Source organism: Juglans regia, chromosome 11 (assembly GCF_001411555.2).
Source record: "Juglans regia cultivar Chandler chromosome 11, Walnut 2.0, whole genome shotgun sequence".
In the NCBI taxonomy this organism is placed as follows: domain Eukaryota; kingdom Viridiplantae; phylum Streptophyta; class Magnoliopsida; order Fagales; family Juglandaceae; genus Juglans; species Juglans regia.
Window position 1 is genome coordinate 31,377,859 of NC_049911.1, and position 26,528 is coordinate 31,404,386.

Below are 26,528 nucleotides of genomic sequence, written 5' to 3' on the forward strand. Positions count from 1 at the left end.
TAACACAACTCACAATTCTATTTCAAATGAATCTCAAAAGAAAACCTCAACGAGCATATATATTGATCCAAATGGTTAGATCCTGGCTGCAAATATGGCAACTTTAAAACGAACCGAACCACTGTACAGTTGCAGCTCTGAAACAAAAATAAAGCTATTTGATCATTTAGAGAAAAAGTGTGTATAATGTAAATCTATAGAACCTATATGAACCTAAAAGCCAGTAACTCCAGAAAAGTGCTTATTCATGGCACGGTCCTTCCTGTAATTATTGCTTCTTCCTCCTCCTCCCCTCCTTCCCCTGCCTCTGTGATTACCCAAATTCCCCCTCGCTTCCACCTCAGAAGCATCAGACTGCTTATTTTGCTCCTCATTTGACTCTCTTGGCCTTCCCCCTCCCCTTCTTCCCCTGCCCCTCGGGTTCCCAACATTTCCTCTGCCTTCTGACTGAGAAACATCAAACTGTTCATCTTGTTCCTCAGATGACTCTATCAGCTTCTTCACCGCACCAATAGGAAGGTTGCCACCACGTCCAAGGCCATAAATTAATTCTTCTTGAGCCTGAGACACTAATGCTGCTTCACCACTATTTGCAACTGCAACCGAACCTGCAACTTTATAACTGTAGTTCTTCCCATCCCTGACATAGAATTGGGGCTTCTTTCTGGAACCCCATTTTGAACCAGAAGGATTTTGAACCGAGCTTCCAGACTCTGTTCCCCAAGATTTCCCCAGATTCGAGCTCATTTTATCACCCATCATCTCAGTTTCCTCCATTCCTGTTTCCCCAACACTCAACCCCAAATCATCAAAAGAGTCATCGTACTCATCTTCATACTCATACTGTGAAATTATAGCGCCAGAAATTGCAGAATCCTTTTCATTTCGGATATCCAGGATATTGGAATCAGGCAAGTCACCTTGGGGCTTCCTTACATATCTCCCAAGAGAGGATGAGGATGAAAATGAGGGGCCCTCAAGTGGTTGCTCCCTAATTACGGACACTGAAGTGGTAGATGGTGGATTTGTAGATTCAGTTTTCCCTTTTGGTGATGCAGGTTCCACTAGTTTCCCTTTTCCTTTATCATTTGAGCTCACAGATAAAGCAGACTTGGGCATTGGAATTGTATCTAGTGAAGTGTCAAAGGACAGCAGGTCTTCATGAAGAGTTCCCTCCAGAATTCTCTGAATCACCTCTTCTGGATTCTGGTTATAGACTTCAAGACAGGCAGCAAGAAACCCTTTACCAAAGTCGGGAAAGAGATCCTTTATCTGACTGATTTTGGACTCCATTATCGCAGCATCCTCATCCATCTGCACTTTGTTGCTTGCCAAAGGGGATTTTGTATAGTTTGGTCCCTTAATAGTTGCTTTTGGTTGATGCATCATTATACCAGATAGATATTGGAACTGTTCATCATCTATGTATATCCATCCTGAACCAAAGTCAAATTAAATGTAAATGGCTACAAGGTTTACACTCGAGATTGACAACGACCAAAAAAATTATGCTCACAGAAGTAAGAAAGATGAAGTAAGGTGTATTGCAGTTCTTAAAAAAAACAATCTATGAGCTACATGTGGTCCAAGTATCACAACAATATGAAATGTGTACAAAAAGCACTTGCCACCTCAGTAATTGTTGTCCTTTTAGTCATGTACAGTAAAAGTAACACCACAACGCCTTTAAAACCTTGAGAACTAAATTAAACGTAATGATATATCGGGGACAAAACTAGAATCTGACATACAATTTAAGGACCAAATCATATTTTGACCAAAATAACTTTCTCAAGCATAATAGCACTAACCAGTGTTCCGCAAACTCTCAACTCTGCTCATTACATTGTGAACCTTCTCAACACTTTGAAGGAACGTTTCCCTGTTCTCATTCTCCTGAAATTGTTGGGAAACTCCATTGATCTCCCTAAAAGTTTGAACTAAAATATCTGCCCTAATGATGGGATCCTCTACATTTGCTGGAAATATCTTTGGGGCAGGTGGAACAGGGAAGCTATCATCAAACACTTCATTACTTAGATGGCAAATTTCCAATAAATTCCATCCAAACTTGACTATTCTCATCGACAACATCTTCAAGCTTATAGCAACATCAGATATCATTCTGTCTTCTGCTTGAAGGATGATCCTCAACCCCCGTTGTAGAGATGGTAGCAACGAATCATGCAATCTTGCAAGGGTATTGAGCAATTCCTCATTCCCAGAACTGCATGCACAGAGAAACTTCACGTCAGAAGGAAAAAGAGTTTTTTCTCTTTCTTTATTTGCTTTCTTTTTTAAATAAGTACAATTTTCTTCACACTCTGGTCCAAAATGTAAAAACTATGACAAGACAACAGACCACTGAGGGAAATTAGCAAGGGAGAAAAGTTTTTTTTTTTTCAACATTACATATACTAACAATATTGCCTTTTTCTTTTTGTTTGGTCAATAGTGAATGGCACTGTCATTCAAAGCAGAACCCTACAATATAATCGACCAAATATAGGGCTGAACGTTCAATATTAAAAAGGTTTCACCATAGAAAATTCCTAGATGTGCAGTGACATAACCAGCAGATGTGTTGGCAGAAGAACTTTGCATTGGGAAAACTCACACCAACACCAAATATAAACCATTGACGACTACGAATCCCAGTAGCAAAAAAGGTACCTTAACTCAACAGGGCAAGAGAAGTATACAGCTGCCGGTTTGTATGCAGTTACAAAAGCATCCATGGATACAATTGAATCATTTATAAAGTCCATAACCTGCCAAGCAGCCATAATGATCGAGTAGCTGGAGTACCATTTTCAATTAATAATTTGACTGGTAGTTTATTTTACCCAACTTGTCTAGCATGAACCAAACTATAAGTTAAATATTTTTTTTGATCGATAAATAAATTTTTATTGATCAAAAGAGAGACAAAAAAAGCCCAAGTATACGGGACATATACATGAGTGAGTTTATGTCTAGTTTAGAGATACAAGGAAATCATGAAAAGACCTACCATGAAAATCAATTACAATCGACCAATGGAGTAAAGTATTGAAAAACAAAATTCTAAGCTCTTCCATTGATCTCTCATGATCTTCAAAGCATCTTGCGTTCCGTTCCCTCCAAATGCACCACCATAGGCATATAGGTATCATCTTCCATATAGATGCAATTTGAGAGTTTCCCCTAATACCTCTCCACAAGGCCAGAAAATCACATACCCTTTCCGGTATCACCCACGCTAAGCCCACTCGTGCAAGGACATCGGTCTAAGGACATAGCAATCTCACAATGTAGTAATAGATGGTCAGCTGACTCACCACTCTTCTTACACATGTAACACCAATTCATAACTATAATGCCTCGTTTCCTTAGGTTGTCTATAGTAAGAATCTTTCCCAAAGTGGCTGTCCATACAAAAAAAGCTGCCTTAGAGGTGCCTTTGTCTTCCAAATGCTCTTCCATGGGAACAGGGCTGAGTTGTGCACGTTCAAGGAATGATAGTAAGAGCGGGACGTAAAAACGCCCTCCTTAGAGGGTCGCCAATATATCTTATCTTCACCTTCCCCCGACACCCGAATGGAGTACACGAGGTCAAAAAAGGCTGAAAAAACATCCATCTCCCAATCTTGGGCTTCTCTATGGAAAGTGAGGTTCCATTGGGAGATGCCATTGGAAACGATGACTAAGTCTGCTATTGATGCTTCCTTTCTTCTTGCTAAGCTATAAACTTGTAGAAAGACATCCTTGAGTGCCCGATCGCCGCACCATAAATCATGCCAAAATTTTACCTTCACTCCGTTTCCAACTTTGAAGCTAGTATGTGCTGCATAAATGTCTCACCCTCTTCTAATATGTTTCCAAAGCCCAACTCCGTGAGGTTCACTCACCTCATTAGAACACCACCCTCCCCAAGATTCCCCATGCTTCAAAGCAATGACGGTTCGCCACAAGGCCTCCCTTTCTTGGTGATATCTCCACAACCATTTGCCAAGTAAGGCTTGGTTGAAAGATTTCAAATTCCGTATACCCAAGCCTCCTTTGATAGGGGAGCAAGTTGTCGCCCATTTTACCAAATGAAATTTAAATGCATCCTTGATCCCTCCCCACAAGAAATCACATTGAAGTTTCTCCATGCGATGTGCCACACTAGCGGGGAGCGGAAATAATGAGAGGAAATATGTTGGTAAGTTGGAGAGAGTGCTTTTTATGAGAGTTACCCGTCCCCCTTTGGATAAGTACATCCGCTTCCAACCAGCTAATTTCCTTTATATTTTTTCTAACACATCATCCCATATAGATTTTGATTTGAACGCTGCACCCAAAGGAAGGCCAAGGTATTTCATGGGCAACTGAGATATCTTACACTCCAAGACGGACGCCAAACTCACCACGTTGGGTACAAAACCCACAGGCACTACCTTTGATTTAGCCAGATTCACCTTCAACCCTAACACTGCTTCAAAACATAGTAATAGAGCCCTCAAAGCTCGAATTTGCTCATGTCTGGCCTCACAAAAGATTAGTGTATCATCTGCAAACAATAGGTGAGATATATTAAGCGAACCTGAACTTGCCTCTCCCACTGAGAATCCTGATATGAAACTTCCCTCTACCGCCCCTGATATCATCTTGCTGAAAGCTTCCATCAAACCCATAGGCACTACCTCTGATTTAGCCAGATTCACCTTCAACCCTGACACTGCTTCAAAACATAGTAATAGAGCCCTCAAAGCTCGAATTTGCTCATGTCTGGCCTCACAAAAGATTAGTGTATCATCTGCAAACAATAGGTGAGATATATTAAGTGAACCTGAACTTGCCTCTCCCACTGAGAATCCTAATATGAAACCTCCCTCTACCGCCCCTGATATCATCTTGCTGAAAGCTTCCATCACAAAAACAAAGAGAAGAGGAGAAAGAGGGTCTCCTTGACGTAAACCTCGAGAGCTTTTGAAAAAACCTTTTGACGTGCCGTTCACCAATACGGAATAACAGGCCGTAGGGATACAATGATGGATCCATGAACACCATTTAGAGCCAAAGCCGCATCTCAAGCATATAAATTAAAAAACTCCAATTGACGTGATCATACGCTTTCTCCATGTCTAACTTACATAGGAATCCCGATTCTCCCGATTTAATACGACTCTCCAGACATTCATTTGGCTATAAGTACCGAATCAAGGATTTGCCTACCTTGAACAAATGCATTTTGAGATTTCGAAATCAAGCTTTCCATCAACTTACTCAATATGTTCGCCAATACTTTGGATAAAATTTTGTAAAAACCACCCACCAAACTAATGGGACAAAAATCTTTCACTTCTAATGCACCAAGCTTCTTGGGAATGAGTGCTAAGAAAGTTGCGTTAAGACTTTTCTCGAACCGCCCGCTTCCATGAAATTCATGGAAAACCTCCATGATATCATCTTTAAGCACATCCCAACAAGTCTGAAAAAAGGCCATAGAGAAGCCATCGGGACCCAGAGCTTTATCGCCCGCCATACTCTTGATCACCGACCTGACCTCTCCCTCCTCAAAAGGCCTTTCGAGACGTCCCACAGCCTGCGAGTCAAGAACATAAAAAACCAGACCGTCAAGTCTCAGCCTCCATTCAAATTGTTCCGAAAACAGCTTATCAAAATAATTAACAATGTGATCTGAAATCTGGTTATGGTTGGATGAGACCGCCCCATCTATCAACATGGTATCTATAGCATTGTTCCGCCTGTGTGAGTTGGCCATTCAGTGAAAAAACTTGGTACATCTATCCCCTTCCTTTAACCATAAAGCTCGTGATTTCTGTCGCCATGATATTTCTTCCAAGAGAGACATACGTTCAATGTCTGCAATCACCTGGGATTTGCAGGCCCGCTCAGTTTCAGAAAGAAATCTCTCCTCTTCCACGCCCTCCAGGCCCTTAAGCTCCTCCAATAAAACAGTTTTCTGACTTTCGACATTACCAAACTCTTGAGTATTCCACTCCTTCAAGTCCTTTTTCAAAGACTTAAATTTGCAAGCTAGTGTATAACTAGCATTGCCATGGAATTGGTAAGAGGACCATCATTGTCTTATTCTGTCCAGAAAACCCTCTGACTTCAACCACATGTTCTCAAATTTGAAATACCTTGGACCTCTTCTAATGCCCCCGCAATTCAAAAGAATGGGAAAGTGATCTGAACACAACCTGAGTAGTCGCTTCTGAATGAGATCCGGATAGTGTGCCTCCCATTCCGATGAGATTAAAAATCTGTCTATCATTGACCAAGATGGGAGATCTCGATTGCTAGACCATGTAAAGGAACCACCTGCAAGAGGAATATCCTGTAAATTTTATTCAGAGATAAAGTTAGAGAAATCTACCATGGGTGAGTTGAAACCCAAACTACCCGATCTCTCACTCGGGAAACGAGTGACATTGAAATCGCCACCAATACACCAAGGTAGGTCCCATATGCTACTAATGCCTGCCAACTCATCCCATAAGAAACTTCGTGACCGGTCAAGATTAGGCCCATAAACACCTGCAAAAGCCCACTGATATCCATCCGTGACATTCTTGAACGAGCATGCCACCACATAATCCCCCAAGAAATCTTCCATATTTTCCACCACTTTTTTATCCCACATTACTAGTATGCCCCCGGATGCTCCATTAGACGGTAAATAATATCATCCCACATTAGGACAACCCCACAAGCTCCTAATGATGCTAAGAGAAATGACTGCCAATTTGGTTTCTTGAAGACAAACAATGTTAACTTTCTAATTTCGAAGAAGGGATCTAATACGTAGGCATTTATTCACGTCATTAATCCCTCTCAAATTCCACGACAGTATTTTAGGCTTCATTAACGAAAGAAACGTCCCTCCCTTTTGCTCTATCTCTCCCCGAAGGTCCTTCCTTATTATCGTAGTTAATGGAGCATTGCAAACGTTTCAACTCTCTCTCCTTTCTAACAGCTGACTTCATTACCGTAGACCGACCGACTTCCATAGCTACTAGGAGAGCCATGAATTGCTCTTCAAAGCTCCTCTACTTTTTTTAAAATCCAATCTGATGCTCAGGGTGCAATATGAGGTGGGATCATCTGTAAAGGTGATGGGCTACCCATCTCCTCTTCCACACTTCCCTCAGAATCCACAAAGAGACTCAATAAACTGGTATCCTCCCCTACTGGGCTTATCTCCTTACCCACAACAGAAACCCCTCCCGCCTTGACTGCGTCCACTGCCTCCACTACCGGTGCGCAAATCCCCTCGTTTGACCCTCCCATAACTTCCTCAACATACATCGGAACTATCTGTAACGGATTAGAGGGCAAATAATCTACAACAATATCCACGGCAGCCTAAAAAATTCTTCCTTCCTCTAATGGACTGCTCACACCCTTTCCACTGCTCGCAGCAGACTCCACATGCCTCGGCGAAATTTTCTGTGTGCCGCCGACCTCCATCGATGTGGTCTGAGTCGCTATCGGGGCTTCGTGAGCTTTGGAAACGACGGAAATCCCTCCTCCTTGCGCAGCTATTGAGATCTCCGGCATTGGCTCCTCCATTGAAGCCGCTACGACCTTCAGCGGGGTCGACTGAAGCTTCGCTGTCGACCGTGGCTCAGGCCCACGCGTCGATGGGCCGCCAACTGCCTGCAGTTTCTTTCTCTAGAACGGGCCTTCGTTCTGTGTACCTGACTTGGGCTGAAAACCATGAGCCCAACTGGTACCCTGGCCCTTCCCAGCTTGGCCCTTCCCATGCAGCCCACCATCCCAGTCCTGTGAGCCCAACAAGCAGCCCGTGCCCATGCCCTCCATCACACAGCCCTCAATGCACCGTATTAGTGAAGCCACGTTATTAGTTAACTCCACAATCTGCATTTCACGTAACTCATTCAAAAAATTTTCCTCTTTCACGTAAGGCCTTTTGCATGTCAGCCATCACAGTGAGCTGCGCGGCTCGAGGGACCTCTAGAGCCTCCTTGTACGACCTCAACGGCTGAGCTATAGCCTTCACTTGCGGTGGGTTCCTCCCCTGCACCCCTACTCTGCCCATGTCCTTTAGCACCACCATCATCTTCCTCCACCCCATACCAGCCTTGTCTGGAGGTATTAGTATGCAACTCCGGCGACCTCCCCCTCCATACGCCGCTAACGCCATGTATGAGCCACGCGAGTTAGAGCATCGTTAGGCAGTGAAGCCTTTGTCACCTTCCCTTCAAGCAGAGTAAAAATCTTTGCTCCCAGTCTTCAGACAAGCCTCCAAAGAGTGAGCCACCCAATGGATAGTCTCTAAACCCAACCATACACAGCTCATACCTTTCCATCCTTTCTCAGTAATGCACACCCTACCCCCTTCTCTTCTCACCTCAAAAACCTTTGACTCAATAACTAAACAACTAAGAGAACTCATAGCCATGCTTCGATTCCTGAAAACCCCCCGTCAACAGCCCTCAACCACCATTGAAGCTATTATAGTATTTTTCATCTCCTTGAGGAAACTATTTCATTAACAACAAAATATATATTCCCTCAAAAATAAAAATGAAGAGAATCACCTCTAAATAATCAGAATGAAGTCGACCGGATCCATGGTCTTCACGACTTCCAATAGAAAGTAGGGCCTACATGTAATATTGGTTCAGAAACTTTACATAACAAGTTATGCAAATATGCAATGACTCATAGCTTAAAGAATAGCACAAATTCCCATAAGAAAAGGAGACCGTGACAAATAAAGATGACCATATATATTAGCATAACTAGTGTAGTTTAACAAATTTTAGTTCTGCAAAAGAATGAAGCAAGACCATGGAACACCAAGATTCTCACTTTCTGATTCATTATACATTTATAACTAGTTACAACTTAAGAAAGCGAGAAGGGAATGAAGTACTCTATGATTCAGCTATTGGAGAGCGTCCTTTGTAAAATATTTATATGAATCCTAAAAGATATATAAATTGAAATGGAGAGCATATTCACTCTTAGCCCTTATCAGCCTAAAAGGTATGGAGCTTGTAAGAAATCTATCCCTAATACAAACTTAAAATTACAAACCTCTGACATGGTTCTTAAATGATAACTGTACAAAGAATGCCATGCATCAGAACTTGGGCAAGCTGATGCTCAAAAACTTTAATAGTCTTATTGTCAAGCTCAAATATTTGCATGTCAATATGCCCTAAGAAAGTCCTGGTGCAAGCAAAAAAATGATGTATCTGATACAAGCAAATTCTATTTCACTGTAAAAAAGAAAAGGCAATACAGGAGCCCAACAAGATTAAGTTCTGCTGATGCTCAACTACTTCAATAGTCTTACTGTCAACCTCAATTATTTGCGCCAATATCCCCTAAAAAATGTCCTGGCGAAGCAAAGAAAATTGGTATATCTACTACAAGCAATTTCTATTGAACCGAAAAAGAAAGCAATACAGGATTCTAACAAGACTGCAAGTGAACCCCACAGGAAATAATCCATAAGTTTTCAGCAAAAAAAATGAAGTTTGGAAAACTCAATTTAGAAGCTAACTTATTTGGAAAGAATACCTGTAAAGATGAGCTGCAGCGTTGATCCATTGTGTGGACAATGCTCAGGAAATGTGATATTACAGCAGTTAAGTTATTGTGCATCCTAGGCTGGGCTTTGAAAACATTTGCAACCTGGCGAATATAATTATGCCACAGTGAGAAAAGGAGAGAGGAGCAAGTACTTCTAGGCATTAGATGATATCCTTCCCTTGACAAAATATCACAAGAACACACATCCTTGATATATCCCTCATCTCTCACTCGCCCAGTGTAAACCCCCTACCCTTGGAATACGTCAATTTAAAAACCAGATGAGAAGTGGCAACTTCTCAACCCTTGAAGTGTTGCATTGACTACCAACAAATTGAGCCCTGCTGAACTCAAAACGTGCAGGGCAGTAAATCCCAGCTCAATTACAGTTTCCCTTTTGATCAGACCAGTGGAAAGATTTAGGCAGCAAGATATAAGTAACCCATATTAATAAAACCAAGGTTCAGGCATGGTTCCTGAGCTTCTGCATTTTTTTCTCAGTGAGAAACCAAAAGAAAGAAAAAAGCATTTACAAAACTCACTAATTGTAGTGTCATAACTCATCATTTTTATCACTACTTTTAGCTGAAATAAAGACTTTGGTACTTATAAAAATAAATAAAAATGCTAACATTATAAACCTGTAAGGCAATAGTGGGTAAGAAAGATTACGACGCCATAGAGCACCATAGGAAATGCATAGCAGATAGACTACTTTTGAGGGCAAATACTTACCAGTATTCTGGTCAAATCTTTGTTTTCATGACCGTATATGGCACATATATCTAATAACTTAGGCAACTCCAGCAACTTCTTGTCCTGCAAAATAACTACAAGGAAGAATTTGTGAACAAAATTTTTTCAGAAAACTATTTTAAAAGGAAAAAAAAAACAAATAAAAAATCCCAGACCAAACATTCTAAACTTTTACCTTTAAAATATGTTAATTACTAGTGATAGCATTACTTGCCCAAAAACTTAAATATAGCATTGAACCTTTGATAGCATTAGTTCATTAAATCAACAATACTTTTGTTAATAAGTATTAAAGCACTGTGCCATTATTTGGAGTGATACAGAAAACATGGATGTAGGGACAATGTTTTATAGACATAAAAAAAAAACTGAGACACCAACTGATCCATAAAAGTATCCACATAATACAGCAAAAAATGGGATTATAAGCAACCAATACAAAAGGGCAAAAAAGGATTGTACTTTCATCTGTATTTGGGTGCAGATCGTTTATGAGTATGCAATCAGGCATTCGTGTCTGTAGGAATAATTGGCAGTATGTACCGAATCACATCATTCACAAATATTATAGAGAAGTGTCACAAAGCATACCGCATAGGAATCACCTATTAAGGTTTTATTCAATTGTATGGAAGGCAATCTATACCAATCCTCTTTCACCCACATTGTACTTTTGTCAACCAGTAAAAAGTGCACGCACAAATTACAGTGTAAGAGAGAGAACCACCTTCATAATCTTTCGTACTAAGGCTATCAGCGGCCCGAGCGCCAGGTTCTCGATTAGAAGATCTGCAACCAAAGTAAATTCCTAATTAGTTGAGGATAAGAACGAAGAATGTGAAAAAAGATATAACAAACCAATACAGACCACCTAAAATTGGAACTTACATGCGATACAATACCATAAAGACGCGGCGGCTTAACTCAAGCTCTCCAACAATAACCCCTGCAACTATTCCCTTGGCTCCATGGTGAGGGAAATCGTACCATCTGCTCCTAAACTGTAGGAAGCTATCAAGAAATTCGAGCAAGGAAGTGTCCCTCGCCACTGAGAATAGAGAGGAGAGAAAGAGAACTTTGAGATTTGCCCAACCAGATGAGGAACGAGATCACACCGATAATTGAGAGAAATACATATTTCTCGGTAGAACAACAAAATCTATTTGAGAGCGTGGAGCGAAGATTATGTAGAATATTAAACGTGGATACCTTCTGTCCAGAAGTTCCTGGCGTTCAACTTGAGCAAACGCGACAACTCTCGGTTCAAAAGATCCACAACTCTCTGAGACTCCACGGGATCCAATCCACCTTCGTCGGCACCGAGCCCAGCCGCCACCGCCTCGTCTTGGGGCAAGTAATTTACGAAATTGCCGCCAGGAGTTGTGCTAGACACAAAATCTCCGTTCTCCCCCATTCGAACCCTACTCATTGTCAACGCAGGCAGACCAGAGCTGGTTGTGGCGGCATCCGATTGTTTGGAAAGCGACTGTCTGAGAGAAGTAGAGAGTGTGGGAATGGAATTGGGGTTCGCTTCTTTTGGAGTTGAGTTATGGTTTTTGGGCACGAATTTCTTTTGCGTTCTAGCGAAACTCTCCTTGTTTACCTCATGCCTGTTGTTACCGTATCGACTCGCCATGTTTGCACGATTGATTTCAGGAGGGAGAGAGGGGGAGGGGTGTTCTGAAATGTAGGGAAGTCGGAGCCTGAAGGTGCAGATTGCAGCGTACTGCAAAGCGGATGGGTTTGTTGGTGGTCGCCGAAATAATTTATCTATTTTGTTGAGAAAAAATCTACCGGATGCCAATTTCTCATCATCCTCTAGTTACTTTATAATATGATGTTAAATAATAAATTCACAAATAAAAAATATAATAAATAATTTTTAATCATCTAGTATCATATTATAAAAACTTTTTTTAAGATAGAATAAACTTCATTCATTCATAACGGGACATTACAATTTTGACCGATGACATACATAATACAAGCCAACTATTGATTTTAAGGCTCCTGAATATATAAATTTCATTGTGACTGACATAGTCTAGTCTATTATTATAATTCTTTACAAACAAACTATCTAAGAGACAGCACTCTGTCCTAAGACAAATTTAACAAACTTCACAGTCTATTCTAAAACAAAATTAAACAGCCACATGCTCTATTTAAGACGAAATAGATGACACATTCTATGGACAAAAATCTAAGAGACTGTATGTTTTTTAACTTAAAACAAATCAAATAACAGAAAAAGTAAAAGATATGTAGGAAAATAGCAGATTACAGTTTGGAAAGTTGTACATCCCCATTTTTAACCGTAGAAGAAATAAAAAATGTAAATATCGAGACTGTAGTAGTGCGTGAGGGACACGAGCCACCCTGAAAGTGTGGCGAAATGTTAGGTCTGAAGAAACTGGTGGCATTGGTCCTAGAAAAGCCGCACTTGGTGGCGATAGAACTTCCCTTACGATGACGCGTGAATATCATGCACGCATTTTGGGTCGTGTGTGTGGCTCATGCGCTGTCTTGATCAATGAGATTCTTCGTTCGTCTGAAGGATCAGCGCCTTGAAAATCTTACGATGGGATGCGTGGTTGTCGTATAACTGGAGAATAACAAATTTGTATTTTGCTTTATTGTGAACGAGAAAATAAACAAAACCAAAAAAAAAATAGACAAAAGTGGGAGGAGGGATGGAGGAAGACCCCTCCTCTGAAAATAGGGTTTACTCCAACCAATTCAATTTGAATTTGAATCAAATTATTCATATTATTAAATGATGAAAGAATGACGAGCATCATTATTCTTATTAATTAAATTACTAATTTGCTTTTAACTACCTTTCCAAATTTTCAACAATCGGCCCATGGGCTCGTTTGGACCTAAAATATTGTTTGAAGAGAGAAAGTTGAGTTTTATCATGTATAAAATAGTTATATTTTGGGTTTTTGTAAATTACGAAAATCAATAACAAATATTCAGACGAAAATTATGACGAGATCTGAAATTTTTTATGCGAAAAAACATATTTGTATTAAATATTTACAAAAATCAATGTTTCTGAGAAATTCATTACCTCCAAACAACTAGGCAATATCTCCAACGGGACATAAAATTACATCACTAAGAAAAAATATCTCAAAAATTCTATTTGTTAAAACAGAGAAGCAAAAGGTAAGTTGTCAACTTTAAAAATTATACCCAACTTATTTATGCGACTAAAGTGGCCATCAAATTTAAGAGCTATGTAATTGTCAAATGCCAAGACAACTATTTACTGATAAATATGTTAAGAAATATAAGGCTGAGGGCATCCATCCTACCATGGAAAAATGGACAACTGACCCATACTTGTTACCATTTTTTTATTGAGGCCAGTCCGTGTGAGATCTGTAGTTATGATAATTCAAGAATCATGAAAGAATGACAATCAAGGACAAAAACGAGGGCATTGCTTCACCACAAAATCATATATACAAAAAACAACAACAATAGGACATTTTTCTTTTCTGAGAAAACAAACACTCCTAGAAGCTCGATACACAGATCACACAGGTGATTTAAGTGAGACCAACTGTATTCCACAAGCACCAAATTAAAACTATCAGTATGCCGTAGGAAGCACCTATTTGTCACAAGATTCCCCCCTCGGAAATATAGAATTTTGATCCATTAATTTCCATTCTGATGAAAAAGTGAGATGCAGCTTCTCTTCTTTTGCCAAGTGCAGGTGGGCTAAACCTGATTGCAGGAACGACAAAATTGCTAAGCAGAATAAAAGCATCATCACTATGGTTTTTCTCTAATTAGTATCAAATTCAATACGGCAGAATGACTAGCTGTTGTGAGTCATAACACCATTCTGAAAGTGTTGAAAATATTTCATTCTTTGGATATGAACAGCTCCGCTCTAAAGCTTCGTCAAGTCGAACTGTGAATATTAGGCCCATTCTAAGTTTGTTTCCTTGGGCAAAACCAAAGCAATGAGGCAATCAGATGATTTAGGTGCAATGGAGAGCATGGAACATGCATCATGCGAGTAGGGAAGTATGAACAAAAGCCTTGCCCAAATGGAATTCACTGCTGGGATCTTGATTACTCCTGCACAGTCCCTCTGCTTCAAGTATGATATGAAATCCTGAAACTGCAGGACACAATTTTTAGGACTCAAAGTTTTGCAACTGCAGCTTACAGCTTATTACAGAAACTGGGTTCCCATTATGCTTGACTGCATGCACATGAGATTAGGAAACTGGGTTCTTATCATGCGAGTTGTACGAGTGCAATGAACTCAATATAACCTATTATCTATCCTTGTAGCTGAATGAAAATAAAGTTGGGACCACCTTACAAAACTAGGAGTTCCATAATTACAATTAGCTCCTCCCAAAGTGGGGTCCGGGGCAGGGAGACCCAGTTATGGCCATACCTACAGCATTTCTGCATTAAGTGGTCACACTTTTAAGAATCGAGAACCCCCCACACTAGGCTTAGGACATGAGATCTTTACCATTACACCAAACCGCAGGTGCCCTATCAGAATCTAAACATCACATTTCCACAAGCTTTTATTGTTGCCGTTCAATTGATCTTTGGGTGATAAACAAAGTCTACATTACTTTACCAAAGCATTGATTAGATTTAAGTCTTCATAGACTTCATATAATCAACAAGTACACCATAAAGAGGGGCACGGGCTTCAATGCTTAATTACTTTCATTAAAGAACAACGGAACCAAGATAAATATTCAGATAACTTACGCCTTTACGGTCACCTGCAGAAGATGGGATCAGCTGACATACCTCCCTCTGCATCACGTGTCAAAACCACAAATATTTACAACTGAAATTAGAAAAAGAAATTGAAACAGGAAAAAGACATGTGCACGCCAATTTACTCTCAACAGAATTTCAAAGATTGAGAATATCGAGACTCACTTTATGTGGTGGGGCACTCATAAATGTTGATCTAACATGCCGGAAATCCGTGCGTTTGGTCATATCTAATTTAGCAGGCCATCTTCACCAAGCAGTAGCAAGAAAAACTACCATTAGAAATAGTCTGGTCCAAACAAAATCATCAACAAAGTGGATAATGGGAAATGTTGTCCTTACTCAGAAGGCTCCGAAAGCGTGTTTGAATATTTGCAAATATCAGAGTCCAGTCTATGTGCATAAACTGTGCAGTAATGAACCCCACTTTTACATAATGTACCTTGCCACTGATATTCGGGACGCTGTCCAGAACTTTCTGTCTTGGATGGTTCTACAATAGGAGGAGGTGGAGGGGGAGAACTGGGGGGAGGAGGGACTGAAGGTGGCTTTGACTGAGGCAAAGGAGGTGGAGATGGAGGCAATGGAGGTGGCATTTCAGGCTGAGGTGGCGGCAGGGACGATAAAGGTGGCGGTGCAACAGGCAAGGAAAACATTTGGTCAAAATGGTGCATTGGAGCTCCTTGTATCTGTGCCAATGGTGTCACAGAAGCAGGTATAAAAGGAGCTGCAACAGCATTACCATGAAAACTATTAGTCATTACACCTGGTGAGACAGGGTTCAAAGGCATCTGATGATTTAAACCCCGTGCATCCCAGGAACTGTTTGGAGGCAGGTAAACAGGTCGCATATACGATGATGACTGAATTTGCTGTGGTGAGGGAATAGGTGGTCCCTGTGCTGCGAAGGGCATGCAAGGAATGTTCACTGGGGCAGAATGTAGCTCAATTTCAGGTTTCTTATACATCCACATTTGTTCGGCAGAACCAGAAACACCATGACCACCTAAAATAAAATCATTCCACAAAAAATCATTCAGTTATATGAGAAAAGAAGAGAAAAAAATATTTTTGTTTACACGTTAATCATCAATATATTACCTCCTTGTGAAGGATCTAGCCCTGCATTGCTATCATAACCATCAACTTTTCTCACCCCAACTTCAGGCATCTCTCCAGAAACTGCCCAGTTTGACTGAAATGAATACCCACAATGTACTGTATTTGCATGATTATCAAGTTTCATTCTGGGGGATACATGCTCCATAGAGCTGCTTTCATTTTTCATTGAGAAAGGTGCAGGATGCTGCTTTCCTGGTTGACTGTTCAAAGGAGATAGTAAAGAACAGTAGAGCTTAACAAAAGTATTATCATCAAGAATTAAACTCAGAAGTATGTGACAAGAAACATATGCATAATTCTAGAAGTTCAAACAATAACTCATAGAAGATTTACATTCCATGCACCGCTTGAAAAATCCAAGTTTCAAGAAAAAAAAATTAAAAGAAATATAAGAACGGTGCATTATCAACTCAAAACTCAATAAAAAAATTGAGCTCATGGGCACACTTCAATCAATTATTTTAAGTTAACAAAGACAGGGAACACATTGAATATAAGTAAAGGAGAATAGCACATGAAATACGATTGCAACACACATGCCAAATGAAAGGTCAGAATGAACATTAGAACAGATGAAAAACATATACAACTTTAATTTAACACCAAAGCCTAAATTTAGCAAGAAAGAACTAATTCCAAATGTAACTTTACAGAATTACATTTTTTTAAGAAAAAAAGTAACATGTAAAAAGACCACATCCTCCATCCCATTCTTATTTGGTCTTTTTTTTTTTTTTTTTTTTTTTTTGGGGGGGGGGGGGGGGTGTTTCATTTCAACTAGGGCACAATGGCCATACAGAGCCAGGATTTTTTTTTTTTTTTAAATATCCATTGTCAAGAGGCCAGAATTGTTGGACCTCCTTATTTCTTGCCTTAGAATGTTTCAGATTTAATGTCGCTACTTTTCAGCCCATGATGATCTGTGATAGCACGAGTACCTTGTATATTATCAACAGAATAGGTCACAATTTATAAGAATGCCTGACTATACAGAGGGTGGGAACATCTACTTCCACATAAACGTTTATTGGTTGGTAAGTTATAGTTGGGGGGGGTCTTGAACCCACACTTTCTCCCAATATAAGATTAGAATTCATTGGCCATGAGTTGGTAATTCATATTGTTTCCTTTATTTTTCACCATAAACTGGAGAGATCCATCTGTTAAGCATGCAATGTCAATTCAAATGCTTTGTCAATGGCAGGAATTAAGGGTACAATTTTTGAATGAAATCAAGTGTACAGGGATTCAAACCTGAATTCTATCTGAAAGAACAATCCAGGAGAACCACGGAGATTCTTTAAAATTGTGATTGCAGCATCGACACTGCTGCATTCAACAAACCAACCACACCCCATCTGCATATTTGCTCGGGTCAACCTGACTACAGACCCAACATTGCTGACAGCCAGACTACAAATGGCCATTAGCTCATCATCTGTGAGGAATGGGGAGCTAATATTAGGAAGACTAATCCAAAGCATATTTGATGGCACTTTATCTTCGTCCCTCATCATAGCAGTATGGCTGTTTCCAGATATATAATTGTCAAAGAAGCTTGAGTTCTGATTGATATTATATTTTGTACGTAATGATGAAAGTAAGGAAGATAAGTGAGGCATCCTCATCCTACAGCTGTCAGCAGGACTCCCTGGTACAGTTCGAGGGTGAGGTGACCCAATACTGTTACTAGATATGGTTCCAAGGTTACTGTTTCTGGCATCAACATGGGTAGGCACAGATCTTGCGGCATCTATAAGAGGCACTGCAACATTAGATGGCCCCACATTCAGAGGTGCCCGATAATTACTTCGTTCCTTGCGCTGCTGTCTGAGATGGGCCATTACAGAGGCAGCTTCTTCAGGAGATTCAAACTCCATCAGTAATGCACCTTCACTAAAAAGCTCAGTAACAGTGTAGGGACCCTTATAAAGCACTTTCCTTGATTCATGCAGAATCTCATCCTTGGCCCATTGGCTTGAAACATTTCCAACATAAACATGAGCACTTGAACCAACCGCAACGCCATTCATTGCACCCCTAGTTCCCAATCCTACATCGATGAACTTGATACGCCATGGGAAATGTCGCCGCATATATTCACGAGCCTTTATGGCATCAATGATGTTTCTGTACTCCACTAAGGCAAATCCTTTGACTGGAAAAAAAATAAATTGCTCTATAGGACCAAACCTCTCAAACTGAAACCTTATATGAGCTTCAGATGTATCCGGTCCTGAAAAACCCACCCAGAGCTGTTTAGAAGCAGAAACAATATCCATGGCTGCAGGGTCCCCATCAGAATGCCAAACAATTTGAGTTGTGGAATTACATGGCATTCCCAAGTGATGTTGAGGAGAAGTCAAAACATTTATGCCTCCACAGGAAGATCTCATGGTGGATATACTGAAATCCATATTTGAAACTTGATTCTTCTCAACATGAAAAGAATTACTTCTACCTTCAAATGAATTACTCCTGAAGTCTAACGGAGTTCTTCTAGCAGGTGAAAATAATTCCCCGGAAGACCGGCCACGCGACACCTCACTATTCTCACCAGATTCGAAATCCATGGGCCTCGAGCCTCCAATATCATGAGCAGAACCTGAATTTGAGTGGTGATCAGTTTCATGAGAAATTAATGGAGAAAATTTTGGAATATCTATCAGGACTTTATCAGATATCAAACAATCACCAATAATGGACGTCTATATTACCTTTCTTTCCAGATGGATCATCGGAGTGTTCATGTAGATTAGAGATCCTATGCACCGAATATCTCTGATTAATATACTTAGATGAATCAGGATCATCCTCGTCACTATCTACCAGTCTGCCTTCTACAGAAATTATTTCTTTAAACGATTGAATGATTCCTTCCAAAGCTGACAAAATATCAGAAACAGTAGTAGAAAATGACGAGTTATTTAATTTCTTGAACTTTGAGAAAATCCATCTCTGCAATGATCGGTCTTTTCCAAGAACCTGCATAAATGAAGCCCAGCGAAAGACATTAATAGTGAAGAGCATGAATATAACTGAACATGCATAATACAAATTAAACAGAAACTCTGCATATTATCTAAACTGTCTAATTTTCAACCAGAATTTGAATGAATTCTGTGCTTTTCTCATAATAAAAACCGTACAAAGATCCGATTTGCATCAAAGAAGGTTGATATGTTTTTTCCCAAGAAATATAAAAGAAAAAAAAAAGGAAAAAGAAAAGTTATTTTTATGATAGAAAATTGTGTATATGGGGCAACATCATAACGTTGTCAATTACAACAACAAGAGCTATTTTCTTCAAAAAAACTAGTAAGAGTATATGCAAGTTTTTTCATACATGAGATCTTTTAGTTAAAGAATATACACTAGAAGTACATTAAAACTTATGCACGTCAGACTTATGAAAACAATGAGACGTCTTATCACAAAGGAAGAAACATAAATAACAAAAGAATTCCAAAGTCCTGAGAAATTCCCTGCTGACAACTTTGTCCAAGCAACATAACTCCTCTTTCGGGTAAATTAGATGTTGAAGATCAAGTATGCCTAGTTTAGTGCACAAAATTCATTTTTCCCATAAGATTTACCATCTACCACAGCTTCAAGTGCTACTCATAGCCAATGATTTGTCGTTATCTGCGGTTAGATTCAACCTCTTTTTCCTTTTATGAGGAAAAGAAAATCCACCAGAAACTTTATTTACATATTTGTATGTTTATAACCACAGGTTTTGGTAGCAAATGTTGGCCAGCTGGAAGTAATGAAAATGAAAATGAAGACTTTAATCTACCAGCCAACAAGATTTTTCACCCTGAACAAGACACGAGCATTACCAAAGCCAATAAGCAACTCTCTGGAACAGGCAATGCATCTCCTGAAAAATGGTTGCCATCCGATATTAGCTCCTCACTGCCTTTCATGCTTCTTTCAACAGAACCTGTACGTGATTCAGGTCTGTCACAGGTTTTATCCGATACAGGAGCCACATCATGGACAAGCTTGCTTGTCACCTGCCTAAGAAAATACTCGCTCTCTTTATTGACTCCCTCCACCACACTGGAGTTGAGGAGCTCAAAAGAGGCCGCAAGCAAGTTTTTAGAACAACAAAAGAAAATTCGAAGTAAGCTTAGTGCACGGAACTTGGATAATTTAACTAAAGAAGATGCATCTTCATCTGAAAGCTTTTGCTTTAGCTCAGCGAAGATGTCAGCAGAATCTTGCATCTTCAAATTTTCTTTATCAACAATCTGAAAGATATCCTTTTCTTCAAATGAGGACATGAAGAAGGTAAGCACATTCTGAAAAACTGCAGAGCAAATGCCTCGGATGACAGATGATGTTGGGGCCTCTGAAGCAGCAGTGCAACAGATGTCAACTAGACCAAAAATACAGGCTTTAGCAGTCTGAAATGCAACCTCATCGGCATCGTCTCCTCTATTTATCACCGTCAAACTCCAGTTATGCATGTTGATAACAACTTTTGCTGCAGCTTCAAGAGCAGTAGGACAATGTGATGCATACCGAGGAATGAGATCAGCCACTATCCGTTGTACACTTGCACAACCTGCAAAGCTAGCAGTAAACAGAAAAGTTGTCAATTTTTTCATGGTCAATTTTTTCTTCTCTTTTTATTTATTTATTTTTTGTTTGGAAAGGGGGGGGGTGTCTGGGGTGATACAGATATATAAATATGTGAAACTTATGGTGCAAGTACACAGCATATTAAATTTCTAATGCAAGCACATGGATTCCTTATGTTTGTTTTGACTGGAGGAATAATCATTTTGGCAAAAAATATACTATTTATGTCCCTTCTATAATGTCCTTATTCCTCATTATAACAACCTACTTGGAAGAGTATTGGGTCGAGTATCCCTTCAAGATTATTGGTGCTTTGTTGAATGACTTCTTCAGTTAGGTTGATTTGACTTGGGTAATGTCCAGAATAATAGTGGACCTTTTGGGTGTTTGGAGAGGGTTAAGTGATAGTTCACAAATTACAACAATGTGTGAGAAGGTCCTCAGTTGCCTCATATCCTAGTTTGGAGGGAAAGAAATGAAAAAAATTGAAGACGGACATTAAAGGAGAACAAAAATTTCTTTTTCGCTAATTGTCCTTTAGACATTAACTTTCATTTTTTGATAAGTTAGACATTAACTTTCATGATTTTCACGTATCGTTTCCTCCTCCAAATAGATGTCTCTCTTGTTTACATCCTGTATACCTTGACTGTACCTTTTGCACTTTTTAATAAAATTTATTACATTTAAAAAAAAAAAACCCTAGTAAGAGATCAATGGGATGATGGATTGTGTAAAATAAGCATATCAATGCTAAAGACTTAAATAGGCAGCAAAGGACCAATTACCATGCGACTCATTTGATACCTCGTGATGCAAGCAAGAATATAAAAGTCCACAAAAAAAGTCAAAATATTTAGTAGGGACAGCAACAACACAACTTCAAATCAAGGCGGAACTAAATAATATTAGTAGTTATAATATTATTTAGAGGTTCTTTAGAACTCAGAATACTAAGGTTTTTTACCAATAAAAAAAAGAATACTAAGGTCTTTTACGCACAATCTTTGTTCCTTGTCCATCTGTACCAAGCACAGTGATCGTATTCTACATTTGCAATAACAAACCTGAGTATTTCTGAAACTCTGTTTCGGATTAAAAAGATAGTTTGTGTGCTTTTATCCTCAAAGGTGCATACAAGTATTTTATGATACGTGGTTGTACTATTTTTCAGCGCCCGCAGTGGACATTTGGGCAGCATAGAAATGCTAGGCTGTGGTGCTAATGTGCCTAATGAGGACAACATAGTGTGAACCAAATAAAATAATATTGAAGGAGTAGAAACTGCCTCTCAGTAGGCTTATTGTATCAATGGATGTCTACTGAAGTCAGTTCGCCATCAACATTATGGAGTTCTTAAATACTTTATTGTACATTTTTAATTCTTTGGAGTGGAACTGCCTCCCTCTTTTCCAATAATTTCTTTATTTTTCTCTCTTTTTTAGAAAAAGCTATATTATCGAACAGCTTTTATAAATTGATCAGTTATATAAAAAATGCACGGGCTCACTCCTAGGCATTGCTCTTGTATATGACTTGTGTACTTGGACTTTTGCCTATTCCTACAATCAATAAAATCTTATTTACTAATGAAAAAAATGCATGGGCAAGCCAACATGATCAAACTAAAAGGTGCCTAGATGCTCTTATAACAGGCAAGTTATCTAACAAGTCACGTTGGTTAGAAATTCGTAATGGCAATCCCAACAGGCAATGCTGCTGTTTCCCCAAATATTGTTAATTTGTTGTAAATAGTCATGGCCTTCCAACAAAAAAAAAAAACTTAGGCCTCATTTGTAACTTCGACTGAGATGATTTTTTTTTATAAGAATCTTTATTGAATAGAATGAATACTTGGTTCAGTCTAATTTTAAGCCGAGTCTAACATCCAAACACTCAATTCTCAAATCACTAAACTCAACTCAACACCTTTTTACATGCAGGACCAACAACATTTTTCAACTTTCCATAAATACATCAAAACTCATCTTAACATCCAAACAACTCTAAACTCATCTTATGTGGACTCCACAAAACTCACTCCACCATCTCAACTCACTATTATTCATAAGGAACTCAATTCATCTCATCTCAACTCAGCTCAACATCCAAACGAGACCTTAATATTATTTAAAGAGGGTCTCATCCCCTTTTCTTAATGTATATAAAGCACAATTGGGATGTGGTGGTCGAGAAGATAGAGAGGAAGTTGGCAACATGAAAAATGACATATTCATCTAAAGGGGGTAGGATTACTCTTATAAAGAGTACTCTCTCTAATATCCCTACCTCCTTCCTTTCTTTATTCCCTTTACCAGTTGGCGTAGACAATCATATTGAAAAATTGCATAGAGAAATTTTGTGGGGAGGCATGGGAGAGGAGACTAAAACTCCCCTAGTGAGTTGGAAAAAAGTTTGTTACCCGGTTGTTGATGGAGGTTTGGATCTTCATAGCTTATGTAGTTTTAATAAGACGTTGTTGGGGAAGTGGCTATGGAGATAACATGGGGAAGAGGAAGCATTGTGGAGGGGGGTGATTGATCGAAAGTATGGTAGTGATTGGGGAGGTTGGTGCACCAAAGAGTGTAGGGGTTTGTATGGAGTGAGTCTATGGAAATTTATTAGGAAAGTTTGGGACTGTTTCTTGAAACAAGTTAACTTTACGGTTGGCGATGGTTCAAAAATCAGATTTTGGTCTGAGGTTTGGTGTGGGGATACTGAATTGTCTAAAGCCTTTCCGGTTGTCTTTAGATTGGCGACTAATAAGCAAGCTTCAGTTTCAAAGTTGATGGGTTTTTCCAATGGAGTGGTGCTTTGGGATGTAAGTTTCTCCAGATCTGCCCAGGATTGGAAAGTAGAGGAGGTTACTGATTTTTTCAGATTGTTGTATTCAGTGGAGATAAGAAGACAGGGTAAGGACCAACTATGTTGGAGACAAACAACCTCTAAAAAGTTTACAGTTTGGTCATACTATAAGGTTATACTAAATCAGCACCATATTTGCTTTCCTTGGAAGACTCATGTTCCGACAAGGGTGACTTTTTTTGTATGAACAGCAGCAATAGGGAATATTCAGACTATAGATAACTTGAGGAAGCGCGAAATGATTATTTTGGATTGGTGCTTTATGAGCAGGAAATGAGCGGAATCAGTGAATCATCTACTCCTTCATTGTGAAATGGCTAAAGTGCTGTGGGATGGAGTGTTTGGAAGGGTTGGGCTGAGCTGGGTTATGCCAAAAACAGGGGTCGATTTTCTACCAAGCTGGACCAACTCTCAAATGCATCTTGTTCCCAAGTAGCAGCCGCATCGAAAATGATGCCTCTGTGTATTATGTGGTATATTTGGTTGGAAAGAAACGAGAGGTGCTTTAATGATAGGGAACACAATATAGATGAATTTTGGAATTTTTTATAAGCACTCTGCTTAGATGGTTCTCTGCTATTGTACTCAAGGGAGGGGTTGTAAACGAGTTCTTTTCTTCGCTTTTCTAGTATTAGAATGTAACTAGGTGTTTCTTTTGTATACTTCATGTGTACTTGGGCTTCGCCTATTACATTGTGTTTAATCAAATTTTTTAACTTGTAAAAAGAAAATATAAAGCACAATGTAGACTTATGCAATTATACATTTCCCATCAAAAAATAGAGATAGATTAATAGCAGACTAATTTAGGATGTAAAGAGGGAAGGAGAGAAGGGATTACCTGGGGATCAACCCTAATCAAGATTGAAAAAGCTCCCTAGCATCATACATAATTTATCAAGATTGAATCAAAGTCTCCCCTTAGTTTTGTTACTTCGGAATTTGGATAAAGGAAAAAAAAAAAAAGGAAGGAAATCACAACAAAATAATATGTTGACCACCTCATTATATGCTAGTTATAGCGTGAGAAAAAATAAAAGGCAGCACTCAATTAAGCTTCTTCCTATCTAATCTTTACTTTCATTTAGTGTTTTTGTTTTGGTTGTCAGCAGCCAAACGGAGCATTAATTGAAATTTGATACTCCTTCGACAGTTCGACATATCTTCAACCCAAAGATGCTACAGTAGTGAATTTGACACTATAGCATCTGAAGAAAAATATATTCGAAACCAAATTAAATAAAATAAATAGGAGATGGGAGATGGTAAAACCCTAACCTCTGGAAGCGGAAAGGAGCGATAGATAAGCCTGTTCGATGTCAGGCATGGAAGCATCGTCTTTCTGAGAAAGGCAAAACCTAATTCGCTTATAACAATCGTAAACGCTTCGAATCTCGTCTCTGTTCCTCCTTCTGAGAAGAATTTCATCCTGAGATAGTGGCGGTGGTGTCGGCGGTGGAGCTACGGAGCTCTGATCCTGGTCTAATTTTTGTGGTGGCGGTGGTTCTGAAGGTGGCGGATGAGGGGGTTCTTCTAGAGGCTCGTATAGCCTCCGCTTCTTCGGAGGCTGCTCCGCCGACGCCATGACCAGAGAAAGAGATAGTAGGGCCACAAGTCTCGCTCTGGCCTATTGGTATCCCGCTCAGAATCCGTGTCCGTAAAATTACTCCCGCTACGTTACGGGAAAAGTCTGTATAGTTTTTTTTTTAAAAGAAGTAAAAGTCCGTAGGAGTTGAATTGTGAATGGCCGCGAAACACGTACGAAGTTAAGCGAGTTTAGATTTTATGTTAATCGCTTTAGATCAAAATGAATTTAAAGACATATTTATAGACAAGTTAATAGCGGATCAATTTGTAACTCGCAATCATAATTTTATTATTATTAAATTATAATATTAATATTTTTCAACATACTTAATTTTTATTATTAGGATCGTAATTCTAAATCTATACTCATGTTTATTAATATCGAGATTGTAATATTTATTTTATTATAGTTAAAATTTTAAAAATATTGATATTTTTTGTTAGTGGATAGTCTAAATGTATTTTTTAGATATTGCTACTACTAATAAATATAGATTTTAACTTTTATATAAAATTATTTTAATCGAGTCAAATAGGTTATGCGGATTATTTTAACTCATTTACATGAAATTGATTTAAATGAGTAATGTAGTATTAATCCATTTATAATTAGTTATTAAACGGATTGAAACGGATCATGACACGATACGATACGTTATTTAAAAAGATCAAGTTAGGGTTTGAAGATCTTACATATTTAATTTAACGGATCGAATTCAGATTGAGTCATATAATCAAATATCTATGTTTTGACACGATGTAAATACGACCGGTGAACATGAATCAGTAAATACGTGTATATAGACTCTTTTTTTTTTAAGTGAATGAGTAAATAGACTTGTAAAAGTAATGCTGCACAAGCATAAGCTTCGTAAAAAGGTGGTCTTGTTAAAAATAAAAATAAAAATAAAAATTATTTTTTATTTTTACATGAAATTCACTGTTTAACAAAAAAAAAAATTGAGACTAGATTTTTATATCTAGAGAAATGATATTGAGTATGTAGACATGCCATGCACTCATTTTAAAAACAAAATGAATAATATATGATATTTATATGAAAATATTAATTTTTTAACGATGGAGCGGCCACTTAGTACGTGACACTTACACAACACATGATTATATCTAATATTATTAATATATTTAAATACTCCGAACATAAATATAAACAATATTTCTATTATATTGTGACAAAGATAACACCTAGGCCTAGGCTGCTAATTAAGAGAGATAATATTTACAATCACAAAATATGCAAATATCATCGTACACTC

The 26,528-nt window shown here is 38.8% G+C and overlaps 1 pseudogene; it reads right to left on the reverse strand.

Moving 5' to 3' along the window:
* LOC108983176 lies at positions 1-25,341 on the reverse strand (annotated as a pseudogene).
* Positions 25,342-26,528: the final 1,187 nt, after the last annotated feature.